We start from the raw sequence: 18,019 nt of genomic DNA, 5'->3' as shown, positions 1-18,019 counted from the left end.
AGGTGGGATTGGGAGAGGGGGAGCGGGCTATGGACATTGGGGAGGGGAGGCGAACCATAAGAGACTATGGACTCTGAAAAACAACCTGAGGGTTTTGAAGGGTCAGGGGTGGGAGGTTGGGGGAACAGGTGGTGGGTAATGGGGAGGGCACGTTTTGCATGGAGCACTGGGTGTTGTGCAAAAAGAATGAATACTGTTACGCTGAAAAAATAAATAAAATGGAAAAAAAAAAGATTCAAGTATTCTCAGAACAAGCTAGAGTTACCATTTGCTTATTTTTTAAAATTTACTTTCTTATAAACATTTCCTAAAAATAAATCAAAGATTTTAGTCATGAAAAACCTTGCTGAGAAACAGTATGTCAGAAGTTTACCTTTGATCCTGACCACTGACTTTTATATCTATAAGTAATTAAATATTTAAGGAGTTAATTCATTTCCAACCATTAATTTTCATCCCAGGTTAAGTGGTTTGTCTGTTTGACTTCATTTCAAATTACCGGGACTTGAACTTGACATCGCTTGGCAAAAGATAGAAATCTCAAGGGTCCAGGAGCCCCAATAATTAATTTCTGTTATGGAGGTGACCATTCGACTGAATAAAGAGCATCTTTGCAATGTAACTTTTGAACCTTCCATGACACATAGACAAAAAGCAGACAATTTACAACATTTATGAGTTATGCTATTGTTTTTCAAAATAGCATTCTTTTCACATAATAGTTGTATCTAACACAAAAATTGATCCCTCAGTTTCTTTTATTTATAAGTATTGTTTCCTTGGAAAAGGTCATAATTTGTTCCTTTTGCAATAAAAAGAACTCAACTTTTTGTTTAAATCATTGTCAGCTATCAATTGTTTGCCTCCAAAATTACCTTGGAAACCTTGGAAATTTGAATAGTTTAAGCAAAAAACTACTGTTGGTTAGCTTGGTAAGTTAGAAATGTGAATAAAGGCATGAGTATTAACTTCGAAAGGTCACTAAAATTGCAGGTGCAAAAATGCAGGTGTAGCTAATTAACCTCTTGAGCAAGCAATTGGTTGATTGCAGGTGCAATTAGTGAAACAGGAAAAAAAAAGGAGGATGATGAAATCTTGTTGAAAACATAATTTCAAGTTGTATGAGTTTTCAGACTCCATTGCAATCAAGTTAAAAGTATCAACAATGAAACTCGCTAACATTTGGCTTTCATAGCATCTGTCAATTTTATGGTGGTAACAAAAAAAATTACTATTGAGCAAAACCATAGGTTTTCATACTTCTGTCAAAAAAGCTTTTAATTCCTCAAGGACAATGTCCTTCTATATTTGGTTATAACAAAGTTGTAAAAAGAAGTTTGATATCTAAATCAGTGCTTACTGCCATTTGAAGAATTGAGACCCAATAGACAAAATCCATTTCTTCCCCCATCCTAATGTGTCAGAGTTATTTCTTTTTTAAACTAAATAACCAAGAGAAAGAAAGAGTATAGCTGTGTAAATTATTATCCACTTCTTTTCCTTCCAGGAACTCAAAAGAACAAAAATCAATTATTTTAAGAAAAACTAGAAGAAAGATATAATTCACAGGCTTTAAATAAGAGTAAGACCTACTAAAAACATGTAAAATAGGGGGGAAAACAAACAAACAAACAAAAAAAAACCACACAAAACAAGCCTCAACCGGAGGAAGTAAAGCAAGCCAAAAAAAAAAAAAAAAAAAAGGAGAAAAGGCCAACTGGTGACAAATCTCAGACAAAACCAGTAAAACACATATCCTGAAAGCAAGGACATCATCATGAAATGGAAATCCTGAATTTCTTATAGACAAAAGAGAAGAGGAAATTGGGGTGAGAAGGGCCCACAGGAAACACCTTCTGGGTGCAAAATAATAGGAAAAGAGGACACAGAGCTACACAAAGTTTTAAAAAGGTGCATTTGCAAGATGATTCCTTCAGAAACCAAAGGTGTGGGGGAGTTTGGTTTGTGAAGACTGCAAGGTGACCCTGGTGTCCACTTCCATATACTTAATGGGGTTCTTCTGAAAAGGGCTAGTCAAGGAAAAGGCACCCCATTTGATGAAGGGTGATAAGAATAGTAGCTAGCACAACATCAAAGCAAAGATATAATAACCTGTTAGAAAAAAAAAGTGCAGAATTTTTAAAAAGACAAAACAAGTGTAGCCAAAATTTATTATTTTAAGAAACCAGATGAAAATTATAAAACTGTCATTATACCAAGAATTTTTATGAAAAGAATTAAGCCTTTGAAAAGCCACAAGAAAGTGATGCTAGATAACAGAATGAGATGAAAACAAAGTACTGGAATCAGAATGAAAGAGAAGAAATAAACAACATCATTATCCAAATAAAATGCAGAAGGATTTAGGAGCATAAAGGACAATTACAACACATGTAAAAATAATAGAGACAGGAAAAGAAGTAAAAAAGAGAAAAAAAGTACCTAAGATGCACACAGGAAGTACTATATTAGTACATGTGTGGTACCAAAAGAAGAAACCTAGAGAAAATATTATTTCATTAAAAGAGTATTTCAGGGATGCCTGTGTGGTTTGGTCAGTTAAGCATCCGCCTTTGGCTTGCATGATAATCCCAGAGTCCCTGTGTCAGGCTCCCTGCTCAGTGAGGAGTATGCTTCTCCCTCTCTTTCTGTCCCTCTCCCCACCGGTTCTGTCCCCCTCTCTCAAATAAATAAATAAAAACTTAAAAAAAAGAGTGTTTAAAGTATAAAAGTCTATTTCAAGGTGAAACAATACATCTCAAGAAAAATGAAGTAAAGCTTAAAGACTATATGGTACCAAGATACACAAAACTATACTGTTAGGTCAAGTGTGAGAAAAATTCACCAGGAATAGTCAACAGCAAGATGCATCAGAATAAAATAAAGGAATTTAAAATCAGGATCTCTTGAAAGGGGAAAGTTAAGGCTAACCTTATTTCCTTAGAGCAAAATTCAATCAATGAAGACAGAGAAGCAGCCTCCATGATACTAAAGGGAACAACTGTGAACCAAGACTTTATAACCAAACTGTCTTTCCAGAATAAAGACTACTGAAAAGAGTTTTGACCATGCAAGAATCCAAACTAAATCACACCTAGATGTCATTTTTACCTTTTATATTGGCAAAAATCCAAAAGTGTAACAACATAATCTGTTAAAGAGATAATCTTCATACACTAAGTGTAGGAGGATAAGTGGTACAACTTTTATGGAGGTCATATTAGCAAAATTAATCAAAACTGCCTATATATATCTACTCTAATCAAACAATTCCAAGAATACATTCTATAAATACATTTGCACTACAGAAAAAATGCATGAAAGTGTTATTTTTTGAGCGTAATTTGTTATAACAAATGGTGGAAAATAAAAGAGATATCTATCAAAATAAGACTATTTAGATAAATGTTGTTCATCCACAGAATGGAATACTATACAGCTATAAAAATAAATGAGAAACTAGTCTATGGACTAATATAGAAGGATTGCTAAGAGATATTATGGTGGGGGGAAAAAAACTAAGTACAGACTAGCATGAATATCACTCTATCTTTTACATAGAAATAGAGAATTTTATGCTACTTACCTGCATAAATATAAGAATGGTTAATAATAATGGAATGATGGTCACTGTACTTTTAAGGGAAGTAGCAAGGAAATGGGTAGATATGGGGCAGAGCTGAGAGAGGTATTTTTCATTCTATACTTATTTCTTTTTGCATTTTTAAATTTATTAACTTTTTTTAAACAAATTACCTATTCAAATAATACAGAAATATAAACAAGAGTTCTCATAAAATTAAAGTTGATGAGTGTTGTTCCAGAAACTATCTCCTAAGATCAACCAAGGTACTTTAATATTGAGAATTGCTCATCTGTCTTTCTAGTTTCTAGCCAGAAGGGACACTTCAAATATTTATATAATTTAATTTTTGGCTCCTAATTTTTTGCAAGAGTTTGATGAGATAATTTTAATTTGGATTTTCTGGATAACATCTCATTGCTGTGCTTCAGGCTGGATTTTTAGGAATTCCCTATTAGACTGTGAACACCTCAAGGGCAGCAGCTTGAGGTGTTCACATGTTCCTTGTACTTTTCTCAGAGCCTGGAAGAGTATCTGGCAGATCTGAAGGGCTTAACATATTTTGATAAAAGAATGAATTCATGTGGGAGTTAACAAACAAAGACTCTTTTGATGTCCTGGGTAAAACAGGCAAATGGGAATGTTTGTTTCCTTTTAAGCCAGGCTTCTGCTCTTTCTGCTAACAACATGTCTCCAGGTCTGTATTCTCATCCCTGGGTTTTACTTTCTTACTCCTACTGCTCCCTGCTGTTATATTCAGTAGTTTCCCCCATTGAAAATCGCCTTTATCTATGTCAGTAAGTTGTTCTGATAAATTAGCACATTCTAGTATGACAATGGGATAGGCCTTGAAGATACCTAGGTTACTTATGTTTATTTTAATGAGGGCTTTGGGGACAAAAGGACCTTATATTCTAGTTTTCATTTTGCTTTGTTTTGTTTTTATTTTTTTTTAATTAATTAATTTATTTTTTGAAGTACAGGAGATAAACATTTTTTATTGTGGTAAAATAGACACAACATAAAATTTACTACTTTAACCATTGTTAACTGTGCAGCTCAGTAGCATTAAGTATATTCCCAGTGTTGTGAAAGAAATCTCCAGAACGTCATCTTGCACATCTGAAACTCTGTACCCATTAAACAACACGTCCCCTTTTCCCCAACCCTCCCTCCCTCCCTCCATCCCCTGATACAGTAATGTTTCTACTTCAGTTTCCATGAATTTGGTACTTTAGATACCTCATTCAAGGAGATTCATACTGCATTTGCCTTTCTGTGACTGACGGATTCCACTTAACATGTCGTCCTCAAGGTCCATCCATGCTATAGCCTGTGTCAGAATGGCCTTCCTTTTGAAGACTGGATAATGTTCTCTTGTACGTTTGCCAGATTTTGTTTGTCCGTCCATCCATAGCTGGACATTCAGGTTGTTTTCACCTCTTGACTGTTGTGAATAGTGCTGCATCCAAGTCCTCTGCCCATGTAAAAATTAGGTTGTTTGATTATTTATGGTGTTGTTGAGTTGTACTCAACATATACTCCGGATATTAATCCCTTATCAGATACATGATTTGTAACTATTTCCTCCCATTCTATGGGTGGATTTTCCCTCCCTCATACTAGATTGGCTTTTTGGTGCATGAAAAGTTTTAGTTTTAATGAAGTCCCTTTTATCTCCTTTTTTCTTTCATTTCCTGTGTTTTTGGTGTGATACTTAAGAAACCATTGCTAGACTCAAGATCATAAAGATTTTCTGCTACATTTTTTCTCTAACAGCCAATTACTTCTAATTGAATGGTGTACTTGCAAGTGGTCAAGATGGGTTCCTACCAAATAACAAGTTGGCAAAGATGTGGTGGAATGGAATAGCATGTCCGGGAAAATGTGGGGAAACTGAATCCCTCGTGTGCTGCTAGTGGCTCGCAACATGGTGCAGACACCATGGAAGACGGGATGGATGCTCTTCAAAGAATTAAAAATGGGATGACTATATGATCCAGCCATGGAAAAAAGTCTCGAAGAGCTATCTGCCCACACATGTTTTGTTTTTATTTTTAAGAGATTACTAAGGAGATTACTGCTAGATGGGAGGAAAATTTAATAAACAGCAGAAGTAATTCTGGGATAAATCAAACTTCTTAGGTAGCCAGGTAGCCACTGGTTTTTGTTTGTTTTGTTTGTTGGCATACAATTGACCTTGTTCACCATTACCCTTAATGCAATGACACTCTGTCAGTAAGTCTCAGGATACTAGCCATAGTAGGACCCTCACAAGCAATGATTGCTCGCTCAGCAACTCTTGCCGAAAACCCACATAATAAAATATAATCAATTTTTCTATGATTTTTATTTAATACTCCTTTGTCCTGGGCTTCAAAATAAAAGATCCCCCTATAGTATAGCTTTTCAAATGTTTCAAGGAAGTGATCCTGTCTTCTACTGAAGTCTTCTTTTCCCCCCTAGCATTCTGTACCTCTTGTTTTCTTTTTTTATTAATTTCAGAAAAATGATTTTCATTAATTTTGCAAATTTTGAATATATATATTTATATATGCTTAAATTTAATTTGTGGAGTTTGAATGGTTCTATTTTGGGTAATTTGACTTCAGAGAAATTTCATATAGCTATTTCCTAGAGCCGGACCTGTGGGTCAGTCAATTAAGCATTCGAGCCTTGATTTCAGCTCATGTCACAATATCAGGGTGATGAGATCGAACCCCATGTTGGACCCTGCCGTCAATGGGGAGTCCGCCTGGGATTCTCCCTCTCCCTCTACCCCTCCTCACCCTGCACACAGGCATTCCCTCTCTCTTTTTCTCTCTCTCAAATAAATGAATAAGACTTTAATAAAAAAAAATTCAGAGCATGAAAAATTGGTTTATATGAAAAATGCTAATGTTATTTTGCATGCCTTCTTAATAGAGTTAATTTCTACTTGTATGTTTTGAATATATGTCAAAGAACAGATGCATAGAAATGTCATCACTATAGTTTATTCACTTAGATGCTTGAAATTTGCAGCCAGTTAACAAAATAGAAAGCAAAATAACCCCATAGTTCTAAAATTGGTTTAAATTATGAGCTCAAGAAATAGAAGCACTGATGTCACTAGTTTATAGCTAGTAGAAACAAACATTAATGAAGAGGTGCTTCATTATAACCAGACCTTGGAAATGCTCTTAAAATTGTATTTGTTAATTAATACAATAAATATTATATATAATATTGTATTATACATATATAATACAATAATTTGTTAATTAATAGATTTAGAAATTTTACAATAAAATCATCTGTTATATATTTCAATGTATCCTAGTGGTCCCACTAGATTACATGGTATGTATTTTCAAAAATGATTTCTGTATTTTGGAATCTCTGCATACAATGTCATATGGTTGTCACCAACTTAAACACAGTAAGTACAGTTCTTCTTTTTTTTTTTTTTAAGATTTTATTTATTTATTTGACAGAGAGAGAGATCACAAGTAGGCAGAGAGGCAGACAGAGAGAGAGGAGGAAGCAGGCTCCCTGCGGAGCAGAGAGCCCGATGCGGGGCTCGATCCCAGGATCCTGAGATCATGACCTGAGCCGAAGGCAGCGGCTTAATCCACTGAGCCACCCAGGCGCCCCAGTACAGTTCTTCTAAAAGTGGATTGTATTTATGGGAAGCAGAGAAGTTATCATATTGCACTAAATGCCTGAGCAATGACAGCTAAACCCTACAAAGGGAAGAATTCCTTGTTCCTATGGGTGTGGTGCCAGCCAGTCAGCTGGTCTGGAGGCATGAGGCAAAAGAATGGGTTATGGCTCTAAGCCAGAACCTTTCAAAGAGAAAAGGAAAAAAAGAGATAGTACAAGACTTTATGGTCAGCCCAACAGTACAGTACAAACTGTCTCCAGTGGCTGTTTTCTTTTTTTTTTTTTTTCCCCATCTCCTACCCAAGAACTAAGAAAGTAAGGACTCCTTAAAAGAACTCCTGCAGCGTATTGTTGGGAAATCTTTGGGATATGTTTTTATAAGCCAGGGAGACAGATGACAGGAAATTCAGGGGGGAAAAAAAATAGAAGACAGAGGAGATGGCTCGGGGAGACTTGGAAAATACAGCAAATGTATTACATTGTGTTATACAAATAGAGCCAGAGTGGGGGAAACATTACCGGAACTTTCCAATACTCCTGAATATAAATATAACAAGTGTCTTAGGACATTTCACTGATATGTGTAGAAAGACATTTATATCACTCACCTTCTAATGTTCTGATATGAAACATAGGCGCAATTAAGTAGCTGGGCAAAAAAGACCAAATAAACTTTGGACCTAGTGTAGATGCACACATATTTTGATCACCAAATTCTTAATCCTTAAAGTCAAAGAGAATGAAAATTGTTTTTAATGATCTAAGACAAAATGTGATAGGTAATCATCTGATGGGGTACTTGTGAACTTAATTCAACAAGCAGTTTTTAAATATTTAATCTGTACAGACCACTATAGTTATGACATAATCAAAATTGTTTTTGGACAAAAGATTCATTTATTTACCCATTTTTTTAAAGATTTTGTTTATTTATCAGACAGAGATCACAAATAGGCAGAGAGGCAGGCAGAGAGAGAGAGGGGGAAGCAAGCTCCCTGCCAAGTAGAGAGCCCGATGCGGGGCTTGACCCCAACACTTGGGGATCACGACCTGAGCGGAAGGCAGGGACTTTAACCAACTGAGCCACCCAGGCACCCCAATTCACCCATTTTTTTTAAAATTCAACAATTTATTTAAAAAATTTACTTGAGTGAGTAAATTGTTTCAAATATTTCATGCACTAGATCTTGCCCAAGGAAACATATCAATGTCCTTTTGAATAATATTCAGTGGTATAAGTTAATTTTGAAATAAATGTTCAAATTCCTTTCCAAAATGTCATAATACTCTAATTTTGATTCAATAAATGTTTAAGATCATATCAGTAAGTTTTTATTATTATTTAATTTTCTCAGATTAAAACATTGGACTTTTGAAGACTTACTCTGTCTTAATATACAATGTATACATTAAATTTTTCACTTTTTTCATATAAAGAGTATATGAAGAGATCACATAAGATATCTAAGGTTATCTAAGGTGACTGCAAAGGTGGTATTCTGGTATGAAATTTTAATAAAATAATAATTTTCAACAATAAGATATGTTCTTTAAATTGTAAAACCATTGTCCTATAGAGACTACAAACTTTGTAATCAAGTATTAGAATTTGGGGTCCCTGGGTGTTTCAATTAGTTAAGGGTCTGACTTTGCTCAGTCATGATCTTGGGGTCCTGGGATCAAGTCCCATGTTGGGCTCCTGGCATAGTGGGGAGCCTGCTTCTCCCTTTCACTCTGCCCACTCCCAGCTCATGCCCTCTCTCTCTTTCTCTCCCCCTCTCTCTTTCAAATAAATAAATAAAATCTTAAAAAAAAAATAGACTTCTACTGTACCAGAGATTGCTACACATTCAATATTCATTGATTTCTTAGTCCATTTAATAATGGAAAAACAAACTCAACACTATGGGTTTATTTGTTATAGCAGCATAGATTACTGTTTAACTAAAAATTCAACTCTGTCATTATCCAGCTTTTGTAATGTTAAGAAATCATTTAGACTCTTTGAATTTAAGTGGGCTAGATGTACTCTAGGGGCTTTTTCTAGCCCTAAAAGTCCATGAGCCTAAAGTTGAAAGCAGCTATGCAATTGTAGAAAATCATTGGTAATTCTCTCCACAGCCACCCCAATCTCACAATACCTGAAGGATCAAATTAATTTAGTGAAATAATTGTCCTAGTATTCTTGGTGAGAAACATTTCATTTCAAAGTCTACTTCTCTCCTCAGCTCCCATTGAGTGATTTATATTGCATATGACCCATTCTCTGCAGCTATGTGACATTAACATATTTCTGGTTATAACCACTAATTGCTCCTACATAATATGCATGGTTGGAATAGAGAGGGTCACAGAGAAATATGGGCATGATAAGGCAAGCTGAAGGAGAAAAACATAATTGGAGAAAAATAGAGGAAAAGGTAGTAGCAAGTTTTCTCTTACCAGAAATGAAAGAGAAAAAAGTGAAATTTTAATATTTGTTATAGAAAATCTCTGGTCCTACACACTTAGGAAAGAGCATATTCACAGCGGATAGCTGAGCATATTGTTGATTTTCAATAGAGCTGTTAGTGACTATTGAGTTCAACTGATTATAGTATATTACTAATGAGGCCAAGGTTAAGTCTCCATGTGGGCCAGCTAACTCTGCCCTGTTCCACAGCCACACAGCATGCCCCTAAGTTTGGCCAGCTGCTCCAAATGCATGCTCTTTGTTGAAAAGGGCCCAGGTGTATATGGGTTTGAGAAAATCTATTCCCACCACTAGGAAAAATTCTCAAGGCAGATGGTAGGTCAGTAATGTCACGCTAGCGTATGAAGGGTGGCATGTGTTCTCACACTGAAAAGTAAAGTGGAGATTTGTCAGTTATCCAATTGTAACTGAGTATTTCAGCTAGAATTCCGATGGAGTTTTGTTTATACAGTCAAATAGGTTTTATGTGATTTATTAAATGTGGGACAACTTGAAGGGTCTCAAACATAATGCCTGTGGTAACCAAAGAGATACGCTGGCCTTCTATATGGCAATAAGGGAGTGGTGTAAATGGTGGTGAATTGGGCAATTAATGCTTTAACTAACATGATTGGAAAGTATCTAAACAAAAGCTCAATCACTAGACTCCTGACCTATTTGGGCCTGGTATCAGGAGGAATAAAAAAATCACATTGTGGATGAGTTTTAAGTACCTGTTGATAGGACAAAAGATATTGATTTCATGAGAAACACTCATAATACTTAGTACTTGTATGGTAATTATTTGTTTAAATGTATGTTTCCTCAGTAGATATTGAATTCCACCAGGGAAACAAAACATGTTGTTTTTCTCTTCAAAACTGTAACATAATATGAAATATGGCACACCATCCATGAATAGTAAAAAGTTTTTGTAAGGCTAGGCTAGAGTGTAAACACAAGATTATATAACAGTCTCAATTATCTATAATATTAATTTTACTTTCAGAAATGTATTTAAATTTTGGTGTGCTAGAAGTTTATTAGCATAAATAGATTAAATTAGATATGCAAAAGCATATTCCCAGTAGTAGAGAACACAAAAAATAAATATCCATTTAATCTATATAAATCACAACAATCGAAAAATAAATTCAGTCTTACTTTAACTAGACTTTATAGTGAAAATTAAATGGACTTCAGTTTTTTGTACATCTCAACAGAAGCATTGAAGAAAAGAATTTGCTTCGTTGCTCGATTTTATGTTAACTTAAAGCAGATGAAGATAAAACAGGAATAAACAGTAATTAAATCACACAGAAATTTCTGGATGAAATAAAACAATTCTTTACAGTTTCTAGGTAATGGCAAAAGTGTTTCTGGCAAGGAAGTATAATTAACAGCAGTGTTAAAGCTTTGCTTTACATTCTTTTGGCAATTGAGTCTACTAAGTTGAAAGCTGTTAAGTAGAGTATTTGAGTTTCATATTAATTTGCATTTCACTTGACTGCTTTTTACTATTTTGTAAGCATGAAACAGAGAGGTCTGGGTTCAACACAACAAATTACTGTACAAAATAAAAAATTGCTACCCAAGCAGCTTTGTGTTTCTATTGGGTTTGTCATGCTGTGAGTAAAAAAGAAAAAAAAAAAAAGAAGAAAGAAAGAAAAGAAGTGTTGATTCTTAAGAGGCATTTCAGCACTAGATCTGCACTATCAAAAATAGTCCTCGAACATAGAGTTATCTAGAAATTCAGCAGTTTGCAAACAAGTGCTCTAGGGAGTAGTTTTTTCCACACTAAAATATTTTTGCTACATATCAGCAAGTCCTTGAGGAGAGCCTGCTGGCTCCAAAGGTCTGTGGTTTGCTATTGAAATAGCAAAGCAATAATATTTAGCCATTGCTAACAGGGAAGCCATGATGGGTCTGCTCTTCATAGACCAAAATAATTTAACCCCTGGACTTGAAAAGCATGACTTCATGTTAATACTTGTTTCTTAACCTTTGATACCCTTTATTATTATTTTTTGTAAGTGCAAAGTGTATGTGCTAAGTATTCTTTCGATAGACATGAATCACAAAATACAAAATGAAAGATAAATGATTGACAAAAACAATAAGTCCATTGCATGTGTGTGTCTATGCTTGTGTATGTGTGTGTATGCAAGTGTATACATTTACTGTGTTTTGGTTAACAGTTGGCAATGATCATAAAAGAAGTAAAGAGAATCTTGCTCTAAGTGAGGGAATTATCATCTGGGTATGTTGGTTCTCTGCCCTATTAGAAACTGTGTTATTGCGTAATAATGTTTGGGAAGTCATTAGAATAGTTCAGCTTCCTTTTTCCTATGTTATTGTCCTCTTACATATTGTCCTCTTTCAATATTTATGTTTATCTCATTAATTCATATGCCCATGAGGCAATCTAAAATATTTTTAAGTTGTTAGACCTCTAACTTTATTTTATTGGCTTGCATTTTTCACCAAAATCCCGCAAGACAGATTCTTTAGAAATATAATTTAATAAGCAAGGGGATAGCAACTCCTTATTGAAGGAACTCTCATATTGGCAGTTCATCAGATGATGAATCAAGTTCTTTAAATATTTGCTCATTAGTGAAATAAAATGGTATCAGTTTAATTCATTTCCACTTCATGTTTCCTATGTTTCAAAGCAACTTTTTAATACACACTTTAAAAGTTTCTCTGAAGCTCTGTGCTATAATTTGTTTTCATTCTCTAACCAGATACAAATTAATAAAGTCATACTGAATGAGGTGTTGGGCACCCCCTAAAATCTTTCTACTCATTTGATTGAGAATTTGGCTATAAATTTCAGTGACTGTAAAATAACCAGATACATACCACTAGCGTGACTCAGGGTCTGCAATATGTTAATGAGAGAGATTGTAGGTGTCAGATAGCTGATGTATTCCAGGACTGTTGAGGGCACTAAGAGCCTGTCACAGTGGGAGAAGCTGCTGTGTAGCACTGTTTATCTTGAGACATTCAGACAGGGAGATAAAATGCATATTAATCCCTAAGGATAAACAGTCTTTACTGCTGTATTGGATAAGCATCTGTTTTGTCAGATTTAACCTCCATGTGGGCGAATGGAGAGAAACGTGACTGAAGGAGGGATAGGGGGCACAAAGGAGAAGCTAGAGAGTAGTAAATAGTCTCCACCTTACCCTGGTTATACATCTCAGTGCTGTCCTTTCACCCATCTTTATTGGAACATCTTCATTTTGGGTCATCATATATTAAGTTGATACACTTATTCTCTTCTGACTCCCTTTTGCCCAGGATCTGCCTTGGAGAACCTACAGAGCAAGAGGGTAACTCACCAACATCTCTAAATGGAAACGGGCATCAGGACCCTTCATGTTGGATTCCTTGATGTGAAGGACATTGTATTATTTTGTATGTTTCCTCCACAGAGACCAACACCATATTAAGAAAAATAAGTACTGCATACATATTTGTTGAATGAGTAGCCCAGGGATCATTAAGTTTATACCTTCTGACTAATGCCAACGGTTGTCCTTCATTATTTTTATTTTCTCTGAAAAGGAACATTGCTGAAATCAGACCATAAGTCTTTAGATGAGGCAGAGCAAAAGAATTTTCTTTAATTACACAACCATGTTCTGCAGCCCAATGCTATGCATCACCTGTTTTTACTTAATATTTGAAAAAGCAAAATAAATATACTTGTTATAATACAAGGACAACATTTGCCTGAGGATATTACAACAGGTCACTGTTACTCCCAGCAAAAGGGAAGATTTGGAACAGAAATCCAAAGACTTATCCATTTATTTTGAATACTACCTCAACGGCTCTGCTTAGAAAAAAGGTTAGATGACCTTTTACTTTCTTTTCAAAGATGATTGCATAATGATAAATTTAGAGCCAAGGGGATTTTTTTTTTTAATACTGGCTAATTTCCAGTGCAAACAATGCATTTTTGGAAAATGTGTTGAAATGACTTTTTAGAAGCTGTGCTCATTTTTCTAAGATTAATTCTGTAAACACACAGTTGATAAATGCTGATTCAGAGTCTAACATACTAGACATGAAGTAAATATTTTCTGTGGTTTAGATCTATTCTAACTTCTATGCTTTACATACCAACAGTATTCTATTTTTTATGAAATCTTCTGCATACTTAGTCCTCTTCGCCAAGGTAAATGTAATTTGGAAGACAGAACCAAAGTATTTTTTAATACTGACTTCAATCCTCTCACTGACTGTGGGGATCTGATTCACAATGGAGTCTCTAGTACATTTTCCCACAAGTTCTATATTACACATTGTGGTAGCCGTACCTGTTGATTAGATTGGTTGTAATTTTACTTTTTCTTTGTTGTTGTTGTTGTTTTTCCAATGAGGTGTACTTTACGTAAATTAAAGAGCATATGTTTTAAGTGTTCATTTTGAATGAGTTTGTTAAATATATATGACAATGCAACCACCATGCAAAGCAAGATATGAAACATTTTCATCATCTTAAAAGTTTTTTGTGCATCTTACAGTCAATTCCTACCCTCCAAGAAGCAGTTACTTTTTGACCTCTTTCATTCAGCAGAATGTTCATTACTAAAACAAGCTGTTTATCCTTTCTCTGTTGCCCAGGTAGGGGAGATATTTATTTAACTTTATCAGAAATTGATAACATTATTAGAACAGTGTTCCAAAATGAGCCATTTTATACCCCTGCCAGCAATGTAGGAGATTGACAAGTGCTACCTCCTTGCCAGCATTTGGTATTGTCAGACATTTTAATTTTAGCTATTCTAAGGAGAATGAAAGCTCTTTTTTTTTTTTTAAGGTTTTATTTATTTATTTGACAGAGAGAGATCACAAGTAGGCAGAGAGAGAGAGAGAGGGGAGGAAGCAGGCTCCCTGACAAGCAGAGAGTCTGTTGCGGGACTCCATCCCAGGACGCTGGGATCATGACCTGTGCCAAAGGCAGAGGCTTTATCCCACTGAGCCACCCAGGTGCCCCTGGATTAATAGTCTTGACATTGTCTTCTGGTAATCAGAAATTTTTAATTTTGATTAAGTCCTATTTACCACTTATTTATTTATTCATGTATTTATTTTAAAGATTTTATTTATTTATGTGACAGACAGAGATTACAAGTAGACAGAGAGGCAGGCAGAGGGAGTGGAAGGGAAGCAGGCTCCCTGCTGAGCAGAGAGCCCGATGTGGCATTGGGTCCCAGGATCTTGGGATCATGACCTGAGCTGAAGGCAGAGGCTTTAACCCACTGAGCCACCCAGGCGCCCCACCACTTATTTATTTTTATTTGGTACTTTTTGTGTCTAGGCTAAAATATGTTCAACCATTTTAAGATTCCAAAGATAATTCTTCTCTACCTTATCTCCTAGAGATCTATTTTAGCTTTAAGGCTCTGATTCATCTCAAATTAATTTTGAGACATGGGGTGAAGTATGGAATAATGCTTTTTAGATTTTTTTACTCTTTTTAAAAAGTATAGTAGACTCACAATGCAACCTTAGTTTCAAGTGTACAGCATAGTGACTAAACAACTCTATACATTATGCTATGCTCACAAGTGAGCCACCATCTGTCACCACACAACGCTATTACAAGACCATTGATTATATTCCCCGTACTTTGCCTTTTATACCTGTGACTTATTCATCCCATAACTGAAAGCCTGCATCTCCCACTCCTCTTCAACCACTTTGTATCCCTCCACCTCCCTCCACTCTGGAAATCATCAGTTTGTTTTCTCTATTTTGGTGTGTTTTTGCTCTTTGTATGTGTGTTTATTCATTTGTTTTGTTTTGTTTAGATTCCACATATAGTGAAATAATATGGTATTTGTCTTTTTTAGTCTGACTTATTTCACTTAAAATATCCTCTAGGCTCATCAGTGTTGTTGCAAATGGCAAGATTTCATCACTTTTTTACACCTGAGTAATATCTCAGTGTGTGTGTGTGTGTGTGTGTGTGTGTGCACGTGCATGTGTGTATACCACATTTTCCTTACCCATTTAGTCATCGATGGACACTTGGTTGTTTCTATGGTTTGGGTAGTGGAAATAATGTTGCTACAAATGTGGGGGTACATATACATTTGTGGGTTAGTGTCTGCTTCTTTCGGACATATACCCAGAAGTGGAATTGTTAAATCATACGCTAGTTCTATTTTTAATTTTTTGATGATTCTTTATACTGTTTTCCATAGTGGCTGCACCAATCTACAATCCTACCAACAATTACAAGGGTCCCTTTTTTCTACATCCACACCAGCATTTGTTATCTCTTATCTTTTGATGATAGCTATTCCAACAAGTATATTGAGGTGATATATTTTTGTGGTTTTAATTTGCATTTTTCTGATGATTAGCGAAATTAAACATCTTTTCAAGTATTTGGTGGCATTTTCCACATCTTCTTTGGAAAGATATCTACTCAGGTTTTTTGCCCATTTTTCAACTGGGTTATTTGGGTTTTTTTTTTTTTTTTTTTTTTTTTTTGCTATTGAGTTGTATTAGGTCTTTGTGTCTTTTGAATATTAACCTCTTACCAGATATATGGCTCACAAATTATTTTCTTCTCCTTCCATAGCCTGTCTTTCATTTTGTTGATGGTTTCTTTTTGCTATACAGAACCTTTTCAGTTTGATGTAGTTCCACTTATTTCTGATTTTGTTGCTGTGCTTTAGGTGTTATGTCCAAAAAGTCAATACCAAGGCCCATGCTGAAGAGTTTTATGATTTTTAAGTCTTACATTTCAGTCTTTAATCCATTTCAAGTTAATTTTTAACAGGTGTGAGAGAGGGGTGCAGGTTTGTGGTTTTTTTTTGTTTTTTGGATTTTTTTTTAGCAGATATCCAATGTTTGTGGCACTATTTCTTGAAGAGACTGTCTTTTCTCCATTGAGTATTATTGGCTCCCTTGTCAAATATTTGTTGACTATACTTGAATTTATTTCTGGGATATTGGTTCTGTTCTATTAATCTATTTGTCCATTTATTATGCCAGTATTGTATATATTTTTATTTTTTTAATTTTTAAAAATTTTTTTTATTTTTTTAAGATTTTTATTTATTTATTTGACAGACAGATCACAAGTAGGCAGAGAGGCAGGCAGAGAGAGAGAGAGGAAGGGAAGCAGGCTCCCTGCTGAGCAGAAAGAACCATGCAGGGCTCGATCCCAGGATCCTGGGATCGTAACCTGAGCCGAAAGCAGAGGCTTTTTTTTTTTTTTTTTAAATATTTTATTTATTTGACAGAGAGAAATCACAACTAGGCAGAGAGGCAGGCAGAGAGAGAGGAGGAAGCAGGCTCCCTGCGGAGCAGAGAGCCCGATGCGGGGCTCGATCCCAGGATCCTGGGATCATGACCTGAGCTGAAGGCAGAGGCTTTAACCCACTGAGCCACCCAGGCGCCCCTGAAAGCAGAGGCTTTAACCCACTGAGCCACCCAGGTGCCCCTGTATTTATTTTTAAATATTTTATTTATTTGAGAGGGTGAGAGGGAGAAACAGATTCTCCGCTGAGCAGAGAGCTTGAAGCAAGGCTCGATCTCAGTATCCTAAAATCATGACCTGAGGTGAAGGCAGATGCTTAATTGACTGAGGCACCCACATGCCTGAGTATCATACTGTTTTGAAAACTAGCTTTGTAGTATATGTTAAATTCAGGGAACATGACTCTTTCAGCATAGTTCTTCTTTATCAGAATTTTTTTTTTTTTCCTATTTAGGGTATTTTGTGGTACCATATAAATTTTAACAGTGTTTTTTCGACTTTTGTGAAAAATGCTTTTGGAATCTTGATAGGGATTGCATGAAATCTATAGATGGCTTTGTCAGTATTGAAATTTTAACAATATTAATTCTTCTGATGCATGAACACAGGATACCTTTCCATTTGTGTCCTCTTTAATTTCTTTCATGAATTTCTTGTAGTTTTCTGAGTGCAGATGTTTATTCTCCTTGGTTGAATTTATTGCTAAGTATTATATTGCTTTTGAGCTAATGTAAATGGGGTCAATTTTTTTTTCAGAAAATTCATTATTAGTGCATAGAAACACTTTATTTTTGTATATATTTTTTTATCCTTCAATTTTACTGAAATCATTGGTAATATCTAACAGTTCTTTGGTTGACTTTTCAAGATTCTCTATATAAAATCAAGTTATCTGAAAGAAGAGACAGTTTTATTTCTTCCTTTACAATTCTGATATGTATTGCTTCTTTTTCTTTCCTGATTGTTTCAGCTAGAACTTCTAGTGCTATGTTGAATAGGAGTCTTGTTTCTTATCATAAAGGAAAAGATTTCAGTCCTTCACTATTGA

Source organism: Meles meles, chromosome 2 (assembly GCF_922984935.1).
Source record: "Meles meles chromosome 2, mMelMel3.1 paternal haplotype, whole genome shotgun sequence".
NCBI lineage: Eukaryota > Metazoa > Chordata > Mammalia > Carnivora > Mustelidae > Meles > Meles meles.
This window is presented reverse-complemented; position numbering follows the sequence as displayed.